Source organism: Rana temporaria, chromosome 2 (assembly GCF_905171775.1).
Source record: "Rana temporaria chromosome 2, aRanTem1.1, whole genome shotgun sequence".
Lineage (NCBI taxonomy): Eukaryota > Metazoa > Chordata > Amphibia > Anura > Ranidae > Rana > Rana temporaria.
In genome coordinates, this window is record NC_053490.1 from 201,875,453 (window position 1) to 201,887,815 (window position 12,363).

The 12,363-nt window shown below is 47.2% G+C and overlaps 1 protein-coding gene across 1 annotated transcript in view; it reads right to left on the reverse strand.

The window, feature by feature from the left end:
* GRTP1 (growth hormone regulated TBC protein 1) overlaps positions 1-6,446 on the reverse strand; it is an 85,108-nt gene extending 78,662 nt beyond the window's left edge. Inside the window, exon 1 of the mRNA XM_040336253.1 lies at positions 6,204-6,446. The gene's annotated coding sequence lies outside the window, so the exon portion shown is untranslated. The remainder of the gene's footprint in view (positions 1-6,203) is intronic.
* Between the last annotated feature and the right edge of the window lie 5,917 nt (positions 6,447-12,363).

A 12,363-nucleotide genomic window follows, 5' to 3' on the forward strand; every position in this document is an offset into this window, starting at 1 on the left:
GGTTAAGTATGACATGTTTTGTTATTTTCAATAAAAAAAAAAAAGAAGGCTGAGCCTTTACAATCACTTTAGGCTTGCTTTAAACACAACAAAACAAGTCACACTTACCTTCTCCGTGCAGGTTTTTTTTATTTTATTTTTTTACACAGAGCAGCCCAGATCCTCCACTTCTCAGGTTCCTCTTGGCTGCTCCTGGCCCCTCCCTCCGGACGAGTGCCCCCATAGACCAGCAGCTTGCTATGGGGGCACCGAGCCCAGCTGCAGCTATGTGTGTCCATTCAGACACGCAGCAGCGGTTCAGCCCCGACCCATCTCTCCACTGATTGGCTAACTGATTTTGATTGATGCCCCAGCCAATCAGGAGGAGAGTCCCTGATGGCCGAGGGAATAGTAGACATCACTGGATAGATAATGGGCTCAGGTTAAGTGTTGGGGTGTGCTGTTACACACAGAAGGTTTTTTATCTTAATGCATAGAATGCCTTATTAGATATCTAAAAAAAACAAACAAAAAAAAAAAAAACACATCATCCATCCGCACTGCTCTGTAGGAATCTGCTGCTCTTCATCAGGTCCCATGTCCTCATCTTGTTCTCTGACATCATTAAGAGAAGGCTTTCTTTTCTGGGTTCTTGCAACTGATCCCTGAGGACACATATGTGACATGCAATGCCATCAGGGGGCCAGCCACAAGGACCAGGAAGGGACAGCCCCCCCCCCCCCCCCCCCCAGTGATGTGCTATGTACATCATGCATTGTACTGTACCCAAAGTCCTCCTGGGATGTGTGATGCGAGCGTTCCAGGAGGCCGCGTATAATGGAGTATATTATTCCTGCCTAGTAAAGAATCCAGAAGGGTGGAGTTGGGTTCGCCAAGAAAGTTATGGAGAAAAATAAAAAAAACTTTGATTTTGAGAAAAGGAGTGGGTAGGAGTAGAATAGGGGAGGATGGAAAGTCTACTTTAAAAAGGAGCTGTAAAGCCAAAATATTTTTTTATCTTAATGCGTTCTATGCATTAAGATTAAAAAAGCCTTCTGTGTGTAGCAGCCACCCCAGCACCCCCTAATTCTTACCCAAGTCCCATCTCCATCCAATGATGTCCACAAGTCTCTTGGCCATCCGGGACTCTCCTCCTGATTGGCTGAGACACAGCAGCGGCGCCACTGGCTCCCGTAGCTGTCAATCAGAGTCAGTTAGCCAATCAGGAGAGAGAGGGGGCAAGGCCAAATGGCAGCTGTCTGAATGGACACACAGAGCTGCAGCTCAGCTCGGGTGCCCCCATAGCAAGCTGCTTGTTGTGGGGGCGCTCAACAGGGAGGGAGGGACCCGAGAAGAGGAGGATCCAGGCTGCTCTGTGCAAAACCACTGCAACAGAGAAGGCAAGTATAACAGTTTTTTTTTTAAAATAACACAAACCACACACACACACACACACACACACACACACACAATGAGAAAATCAGATAAAGGGTCTTTTTTTTTTTTTTTTTGCATGCTAGTCTCATATCAAAAAGCAATAGGTTACTAAAGTTACGAAAATTCTCGTACAAAATAGAAGTTTGGAAGTGAGGTACTGTAATGTATTCTTTGTTTCCGTGTATGCACAGGTCCTGATCATTTTTTTTTTTTTAAATGGACGAATAATGTGCCGATTAAACAAAAAATGTGGCGTTATCGCACGAGAAATTTTTTGTTTTTGTTCCTTCAGATAATTCGGCATGAACTGTCGTGATCGGCTCTTGAAAGCTGTGTACCAACAATCAGATTACCGTACAATCGATTTGAAAGCGGTCTTTTGCGTTTGATTTTCTCATTGTGTATACTAGGCATAAAGCTTAAGTCAGATGAGCGACTCTGCTGAAATGTTCCTGCAGCTTTGATGATATCACCAGTGGCAGGATCGACAAGAGGCTGTATGTCTCTGTAGAATCAATCCCTCTGTAACCAAGGCAGCGAGATGTCATTCCCATCGCTAACCAATGAGATTCAGCAGCGTTTGGGCCAAGGACAGAGCAACATCTCACTTCATCTGGCTACGGAGGGAACGATTCCATAGGAACACACAAGCAGTCTTTTACTCATCCTGCGATCGGTGATTTGTCTCTAGTGGCAGAATGGCTTCTGTGTCATCAGCCTAATGATGCAGCACTGGTTTAACCTGCAGCAGCAGCAGCAACTCACATGTGACTATAGGGATTAAATAGCTAGTTACACAATTACAAGTATTAGGGATTTGTTGCCAGGATTAACGTTACAAAGTAACAATATCGTTTATTTATAAACAGACATGACACAATAATGCTTCTGATTCAGTGTCTGTATGGATGAATTATAGTAGTACCTCTTTGGTGTGAGTTTTTCCTAATTAACCACAGAAGAGTTCACTGCTTCCTATCCTTACAGTTCTACATATCCACTTCAATAATCACCCCCTTCCTGCCCAGGACACATTTTCACTTTTCAGTGCTGTTGCACTTTGAATGACAGTTTCGCAGTCATACAACACTGTACTCAGATGACTTTTTTTTTTTATTAGACATATAGATCTTTCTTTCGGTGACATTTATTCACCACTGGCTTTTTTTTTTTTTGCTTTTTTTAGTTTCGGTTATAGAATTTAGCAAATAAGTAATTTTTCTTCTTCACTTATGTGTGCTGATGGGGCTGCATTGATAATCAGGGCACTGATAAGCCACACCAACAGGAATGTGTCCTGTCAGCCTTGCTGGTTATCAGCTCTCCTCACACGTGTGGCAGCGTGTGAGGAAAGGAGTGCAGATAACCGGCAAGTTTGTTTACATGTGATCAGCTGTGATTAGACACAGCTAACCACATGGTAAAGGGCTGCTGTGATTGGCCCTTTGTCTAAAGTTCACTGCGTGCACCCAACGCATGCCCCAGGGGGTGCACAGGAGGCATGTTCTGGGAGGATGTTTATGGATGCCCTCCCAGAACAAGATAGCGTTGTTCTAATCGTCTTTTGGCTGTGGTGCTGTACCAAGATGGTTAGGGTCACCACATGCGTTATTATCTGACCATGCAATCTTTGAATCATCAACTTTAGAATTACCAAAAGTGTGTTAATAGATGACTAGGAATGAGATTGGGCATGTTCTGATCTTAGGCTTATCCAATGAGAGTGAACCAGCCAGGTAGCTCTCTCCTGTATCAGGCCAATCATGTGTGGCTGGGGCATTTTGCGCACAGGTACACGCCCCCTGTTTAGTGTACGTGTGGCTGGCGGACTAACTCACATGGGTTCAGACCAGGGTCCAAACAGTCGGCAACACTTCCTGAATGAATAGTGAGGAGCTTGGGCGTGTTCGGACTAGAATCTGAACCCATGTACGTGAGCCTGCCAGGACGCTGTCATCTGTACAGGCCAATCATCTGTACAGGCCAATCATCTGCAACCAGGGCGTTCCACTCCCTGCAGCTGCATGTATACAAAGGATGTGCATACCTGTGGGGAATTACCTGGCCTCAGATGATTGGCCCATGACAGAATCCTGACAGGCTTGTGTACATGGGTTTGGACTAGGATCTGAACATGCCCAACGTCAGCCATAATGAGAACCTGCCTAATCTACCCAAACAGATCTACCCAATCAAACAGATCCTTGCACTACATTAGGTATTGGTAGAGCTAAAGGAGATTGTACCATTAGCCTGCATGGTGAGCTTTAGATTAACACGTTGATAGTACACCAATCAGCCATAATGTTATAAGCACCCACCATAACCAGTCGAGGCATGGACCTGAGCTGTGTTATCTGTCACCAAGCCATCAGTAGCAGATCCTTCAATTCTTGTAAGTTGTGAGGTGGGACTCCATGGATCGCACTTGTTTTTCCTGCACATCCCACAGATGTTCAATCGGATTGAGATCCGGAGAAGTCGGAGGCCAAGTCAACACCTCAACTTGTTGCGTTCCTCAAACCATTATTGAATTCATCAAACCAAGCCGCCGTCTTCCATAGCTCTTTTGGCTGGGGACATGGGTCAGCACGAGCACCCTGACCAGTGTGTGGCTACACACAGCCGATACACAACAAACTGTGATGCATGGTGTTCCGGAACCTATCAGAACCAGCATTACCTTTTTCAGCAATCTGAGCTACTGTAGCTCTTCTATTGGATCGGACTACATGGCGGCAGGCCAGCCTTCACGCCTCAAGTGTATAAGTGAGCCTTGGCCATCCATGATCCTGTCTCGGGTTGGCTGGTGTTCCTTCCTTGGACCACTTTTGGTAGATCTCGACTACTGCAGATCGGGAACATCCCACAAGATCTTCAGTTTGGAAGATGCTTTGACCTAGGCATCTAGCTCAGTGTTTCTCAACCTATTATCAGCCAAGGCACCCTTTGAAATTCTGCACCCCATTCTAAAATGTAAACTAATATTTTTACATATTGCAGCAGCATCCACACATAGCACATAGGCTCCCCAACATTAGAGGTGATTTATTTCCTCCACCTTTGCCCACTCAGTTTCTCTTCCTCTCTGCTAAAATGACCCCAGTGCTGACAGAGAGGGGCAAACAACGATACCAGTAGCAGGCCCACACGGTGCCCAAAGGTTATAATGCTTTAAAAATAAATACTGTGGTTGTAACAAAAAGGCAGGCTTCATCCAATCGCTGGTTTGTTGGCATTTTGAGAAGGCACCCCTGAAGAGCCCAGAAGCCTCCCTGGTTGTAAAAGGCTGGTCTAGCTATTACAATTTGGTCCTTCTCAAAGTTGCTATAGTCCTTACGCCTGGGCATTTTTTTATGATTTCAACACATCAACTTTCAGACGTCAATGAAATTATTTGTTATGGCCGATTGGTGCCTATGTACAGACATGTAGAATCTCAGATTAGGATTGCCGAGGAATACAGGGATCTTCTAGTGTATGTAGGGATTGGGATTGTAGAGGAATACACAGATCATGTATGTAGGGATTAGATTGTACAGGAATACACAGATCATGTATGTGGGGATTAGGATTGTAGAGGAATACACAGATCATGTATGTGGGGATTAGGATTGTAGAGGAATACACAGATCATGTATGTGGGGATTAGGATTGTAGAGGAATACACAGATCATGTATGTGGGGATTAGGATTGTAGAGGAATACACAGATCATGTATGTGGGGATTAGATTGTAGAGGAATACACAGGTCATGTAGGTAGGGATTAGATTGTACATGGATCTTCTACTGTATGTAGGGATTCGATTGTACAGGGATCTAATACTGTATGTAGGGATTAGATTGTACAGGAATACACAGATCATGTATGTAGGGATTAGTTTGTACAGGGATCTTCGTGTATGTAGGGATTAGATTGTACAGGGATCTTCTACTGTATGTAGGGATTAGATTGTACAGGAATACACAGATCATGTATGTAGGGATTAGTTTGTACAGGGATCTTCGTGTATTTAGGGATTAGATTGCAGAGGAATACAGGGATATTCTAGTGTATGTAGGGATTAGATTGTACAGGAATACACAGATCATGTATGTAGGGATTAGTTTGTACAGGGATCTTCGTGTATTTAGGGATTAGATTGTACAGGGATCTTCTACTGTATGTAGGGATTAGATTGTACAGGAATACACAGATCATGTATGTAGGGATTAGTTTGTAAAGGGATCTTCGTGTATGTAGGGATTAGATTGTACAGGGATCTTCTACTGTATGTAGGGATTAGATTGTACAGGAATACACAGATCATGTATGTAGGGATTAGTTTGTACAGGGATCTTCGTGTATGTAGGGATTAGATTGTACAGGGATCTTCTACTGTATGTAGGGATTAGATTGTACAGGAATACACAGATCATGTATGTAGGGATTAGTTTGTACAGGGATCTTCGTGTATTTAGGGATTAGATTGCAGAGGAATACAGGGATATTCTAGTGTATGTATGAATTAGATTGCACAGGAATACAGGGATCTTTGTGTATGTAGGGATTAGATTGTACAGGAATACAGGGATCTTCTATCTAGTGTATGTAGGGATTAGATTGTACATGAATACAGTTGCTCTAATAGGAGCTCTATTGATACAACACGTAGGTAGGTGTCCCCCGCCCAGCTCTCCCTTCCCAGGCTCCTCATGTAGTCACACAGCTCCTACACCTGTCCACCCACAATGACCTCAGCCCCAGCACACAACTTTCCATGTCTTGTATACCCCATAGACTCACCTGTAGAGGTGCCCGGACGAGGTCTTACCGCTCATACACACATAACTTCCCCTTGTTGTCCATTTCACCTCCACACCACACCACTCTATCCCCCCGCCGTACAACACTCCGTCCGTCGTACACACAGCCTGCTGTCAATCATCCGACCTCGGGGCGGAGCTGCTGGTGGATCCAGGAATGGAAAAGGGGCGTGTAGGTTGTGCTGAGTGGGCGGGGACGAGTTATTCTAAGCCGGGGTTCGGGGTGTGATTGATGGCTGCCTGTCAGTGGAGGAGGGGGAGGGGGGATTTGTAGCACGGGGGTCTCTTTCATAAAGTGCTGGATAATAATATGTGCGGGACAGGGGGGAGGGCACACGCTGCTTCTGTTATCTTACATCAGTTCATAGATATACCACACACCACCGTTATGTAGTAGTCATGTTCTTATAGTAGTAAAGTGTACGTGTAGATAAGACTTCCTTTTTATAGAATAATGTGTGTTTATTTGTATTTATTTATTGCAATCTGTATCCAGTTAAGGAGATTTTTCTTGACTTCCGGTACTGGAGATGCAACAATGTATCTGTGCAAAGGTAGAGGAACTGTCCTATTATGCTGCTCATACATTACACAATATATTTAGATCTACCATCAAACTATACAGGTATCATAGGCTGAACTGCCTTCATACTAAATAAATAAGTTGTTTACATGTGTCCATCAATATTTTGGTATATCTAAAGGAGATTGTACAATACATGGTCATCTTTATGGGGGCCATACACGCTTTGATCAATGATCAATTTCCTTTCTGATAGGAATAATCAATCTATAATCAACAACTCATACAGTGGGAAATGTGTATGATCACTAGTGGCGGCTGGTGTTTTTTTAGTCAGCCAGTGGCACCCCCCCACAATGCTGTCGGTCGGGTCACCCGCACCCACCCCAACAGTGGCGGCTGGTGCTCAAAATTTTTAGGGGGGCGCAAACAAATGAAAAAAAAAAAGACAATTGCAGCCTCACTGTGCCCATCAAAGGCAGCCACTGTGCCCATCAAATGCAGCCACTGTGCCATGCCATCAATTGTCGCCGCTGTGCCATCAATTGTCACCACTGTGCCATCAATTGTCACCACTGTGCCATGCCAAACGCAGCCACTGTGCCATGCCATCAATTGTCCCCACTGTGCCCACATCAATTGTCCCCACTGTGCCCACATCAATTGTCCCCACTGTGCCCACATCAATTGTCGCCACTGTGCCCACATCAATTGTCGACACTGTGCCCACATGAATTGTCCCCACTGTGCCCACATCAATTGTCGCCACTGTGCCCACATCAATTGTCGCCACTGTGCCCACATCAATTGTCCCCACTGTGCCCACATCAATTGTCCCCACTGTGCCCACATCAATTGTCACCACTGTGCCCACATCAATTGTCGCCACTGTGCCCACATCAATTGTCCCCCACTGTGCCCACATCAATTGTCCCCCACTGTGCCCACATCAATTGTCCCCCACTGTGCCCACATCAATTGTCCCCCACTGTGCCCACATCAATTGTCCCCACATCAATTGTCCCCACTGTGCCCTGTAATATGCTGCCAGCCAGCCAGATTGCATCCCCCCCCCCCCCCGACCGGCACTTACCTTTCTGGGGTTCGCCATCCTCCTTCCACGGTCCCTCGATGTCTTCTGCCGCCCTCGATGATGCTTCAGCCAATCAGGTTACTGATAACCAGAATCAGTGAAACTGATTGGCTGAGACGGCCGTCAGTCTTATCCAAGGGACGTAGCCCACTACGTTCTGAGGATAAGACATCCGGGAGCTGAAGGGCTGTACTGGGAAAGCCTATCAGAGCCCTGATAGGCACTTCCTTACAGCCAACCAGCTGTCCTTATTCAGATAATCGGCGCCCAATGTCCGGTTATCTGAATAGGCTGGCCACAATAACATACACTCATGCAATGCATGAGTGTATGTTATTTGCACGGCGCCGCAAAACAAATTTTTAAAAGCCTTAAAGGGCCCGTTTTTTTCTCTATGACTACAGGGGGGGGGGGGTGGCGCCCGGGCGCCCCCTATGGACGGGCTGCCACTGCACCCCAATGCTGTATCCTGGCTTAGGCCAACAAGGCCCAGGCCTAGGGCAGCACCTTGAAGGGGGGCAGCATGGAAAGAGTCTGCGCTGGCATGCGCTACACTGTTAGTGTAGCGCTAGTCTTATGGGACGGACAGGGCTGAGAGGCGAATTAGTCTAGCGCCCCCATAAAGCGGTAGGCAGGCGGCCGGCGTTCTGCAAACGTTGTGTGTGTGTGGGGGGGGGGGGGGGGTGCTGCTTCTAATTTTAACTGTCCTATCATCCTGGACCGCAAACCTTCCTCATATGTTTTCTGCTGCACCATTGGCATGGTTATATCTTCTTAGTCCTCTCCATAAAATGTTTAGAAATTTGTTGCCTATAGTTCTACTTTAAGGTCACTTTTATTTTTTTCCATTTTGGATAGAGTAATGCCCCGTACACACGATCAGAAATTCCGACAGCAAAAGTCCCATGTGAGCTTTTGAACGGAAATTCCGACCGTGTGTATGCTCCATTGTGTATGCTGTTGGAATTTCCGCCAACAAAATATTGAGAGCTGGTTCTCAAAATTCCTATCGGAAAATCCGATCGTCTGCAGCAATTCCGACGCATGCTCGGAAACAATTCAACGCATTCTCGGAAGCATTGAACTTCACTTTCTCGGCTAGTCGTAGTGTTGTACGTCACCGTGTTCTTGACGGGCGAAAGTTCCGAGAACTTTTGTGTGACCGTGTGTATGCAAGCCAAGCTTGGAATGTTTTTTCCGACGGAAAATCCGATCATGTGTACGCAGCATTAGCCTCTGTCAGTTTTTTTTTACCATCCCTGTCCCATTGCAGAGATTTCCCTTCACTTCCTGCCCCATAGCCAAACAGGAAGTGAGATGAAATCTATGCAAATTAAGGGAATTCATTCCACCCCCCCACCAAGGCATTGAGAACTAGTGTCCCCACTCAAATTTTTTAGAGCGGGTCTTAAACACTAAGGGGTGTGGTCTTGACAGAAAGGGCTGGGTCATATATAAATTAGGGGGTGCACGAGTTTGGTCAGGCCTAGGGCAGCACAAAACCTAAATACACTACTGACCCTACCCCCACACTGTTGATCGGGTCACCTCCCACATGCGGGCAGTCGGTCGGTCATCCAGCCCTGCACTTACCCCATCTTGGTTGCGGGTGGGCAGCAGCGCTCACCCCCCTTCATGCTGTCGGTCAGGTCACCCACAAACCCCCACGCTGTCGGTCGCATTACCCGCACCCCCTCCCCCCCCACATTGTCGGTCGGGGTCACGACCCACACGTGGGCAGTCGGACAGTCATCCAGCCCCACACTTACCCCATCTTGGTTGCGGGCAGCAGCGCTCACCCCTCCCCATGCTGTTGGTCGGGTCACCCACACATCCCCCCACACTGTCGATTGGGTCACCCGCACCACCCCACACTGTCGGGTCTCCCGCACCCCCCCACGCTGTCAGTCGGGTCACCAGCACCCCCCACACAGCCAGTTGGGTCAATCCCCACACATGGGCAGTCTTTCGGTCATCCAGCCCCGCACTTACCCCATCTTGGTTGCGGGTAGCAGCACTCACCCCCCCATGCTGTCAGTAGGGTCACCCACACATCCCCTAAGCTGTCGGTCGGCCACCCACACCCCCCACGCTGTTGGTCGGGTCACCCGCTCCCCCCCACACTGTCAGTCTGGTCATCCCTCCCCCCCACGCTTGGGCAGTGGGACGGTCCTCCAGCCCCGCACTTACGCTATCTTACACTATCGTGCAGCAGTGCTCACCCCCCCATGCTGTCGGTTGGGTCACCCACACATCCCCATGCTGTTGGTCGGGTCACCCGCCTCCATCGCGTCTCCTCTCTCCTCCTCCTAGGCGTCCAATAGTATCGCATGTCCTTATTGTCCGGGAGGAGGATCAGTGTGACAGTAGCGAATATTAATTTGCTATTGTCACACAACTGGGTGGGCTCAGGGCACAGTGCTCTGTGCCCCGAGCCCACCCTTTTTTGAAACCTATTAGAGCCTTGGGCTCTAATCACGTGCTTAAAAAAAAACTATTGGAATCAATGCGTTTGGCGCGCCCTCATGTGGATTAAGGGGGCCAGACGCATGGATGGGGGGGGGGGTGGCGGCGCTGATGACCACCATTACAGCTGCTTTCCAGGTTTGGGCTCAGGGCCGGCCCTACCATGGGACACGATGGTACCATTGTACCATTGTACCAGGCAGCACTTTCAGGGGGGCAGCAAATTTCCTGCCCGCACGCCATCCCATTCCGCCAGCTCCACTCTCCACTCCACTGTGGGGCTAATTGCCGCCCGACCGCTCCTCCCGTTCCGCTCTCCGCTCCACTGTGGGGTTAATTGCATGAATAGAGCCATAACAGGTCCTTTTTATACTCCTATATACATGTATAGAGCCATGATAGGTCCACTTTAGTTATCATGATATAAAATAATGGATGTGGGGGCATTTTGGTGGGCGTATTTTTTTTTGGGGGGGGGCAGCATTTCATTCTTGGTACCAGGCAGCACAATGTCTTGGGCCGGCACTGTTTGGGCTGAATATAGGTTTGCTTATAAACCTGTTTGCATGTATTTGGACATTTATACTTTGTGTGTAGTGAGAGAAAAATTCAGAAGAGGGATTTTCTATGGGTGCCAATGCATTAAAAACACACAAAAACCGGCATGATACAAGAATTACTGTATTTTGCATTTTCCATTCACTTTAATGGGCTTGATGTGTATAAACACATCAAAATTGCAGCATGTCGTACACTTTAAAAATGCTGCACTTTAAAAAGCTGCAATCACTGTGGTGAACTATCGAATAGGATTTCTATTTGAAATTCATTTCATGCAGTAAAATGAATGTGTTTTCCTGAAGGGAACTGGAAAACTGTGAACAGACCCCAAATTGTGTACATTTTTTAAAACACCCAATTTGCAGTTTTTTGCGGTGTAGAAACCTCCTAGCGTAGGATGCTAGGTAAATATTTTTTTTTGCTCCTTCTGTAGGAGAAGCTATTTTTTGGGTCTGGCCTGATCAGGGTCTCACAGGTTAAGAAACTGATTGCTTCGCCATGGCCTTGGAAGACGTTTCCAGAATTTAGGGTGAGTGATTCAAATCAACCATCCTGAATATTTATCAGGTTCCAGACAATCACTGTAGATGACTGTCCAGTAGGGGGCTGAAGATAAAAAGTCACTGCTATCAAGCAGTTCATAGATCATGCAGCTGCTTTTGAAGCTTTATTTTTCTCTTATCGTCCATGGACGGACACGGCTCCTTAAATCTTGACAAGTGGGTTATGTTCCCTGTTTACAGGAGAGGACTAGGCAGAAACATGTTAAATAGTTAAATACATGTTACATTAAGAGTTGAACAGCCCCGCCGAGGGGGCGGTCCCTCCAGACATAACCCTCCTCACTGTAGCATGCAGCCTCAGTTTCGTTCTGCCTAGCAAGGAGAAGGACGTATGGCTCCCTTTGGGCCCAGCGCCCTGAGGAGAAATTTGATTTTATTTTACTTTTTCTTGAAGAATCTTCTTTCAACTGTCGGCTGAGAGACAGGCTAGATAATATAGATCCTTGTAGTCTACTCAGTCCGACCAGCAAGCGTGGACACACCTTTGCAAAGAGGCTGGGTCTGCCATACCCCATGACTCCTGGGGTGGCCGGTGAGCTTTGCTCCGAGGTCCACATATGACTGGGCTGTGGTGTTGTCTCACTCACAGTGGACCGGGCCGACAGCTACCTCCTTTGCCATTGTAGTTCTGTCAGGAATGCGTCAGCGAGTCCTCGCTTGGACGGGTAAGTACAGTCCCTCCTGCTTCGGTGGGTTGGTACGGCTGGGCATTCCTGGGGTTCGGGGGTCCCTTCTACTCCCTTCCCTGCTCCTTTCCCTTGCTGCATTGCTATTATTTCCGCTGTCAGGGGGGAGGGGGCCTTCCTGAGGGGACTGTGTTATCTGGCCTGTGTTTTATTTTTTTATTTTTTGTATTGGGCTTTCATGTGAGGGGTTTTTGACTGTTAAAAAGCCCTGTGATGAGCACAGATGTTTATGATTATACTTCAGCGAG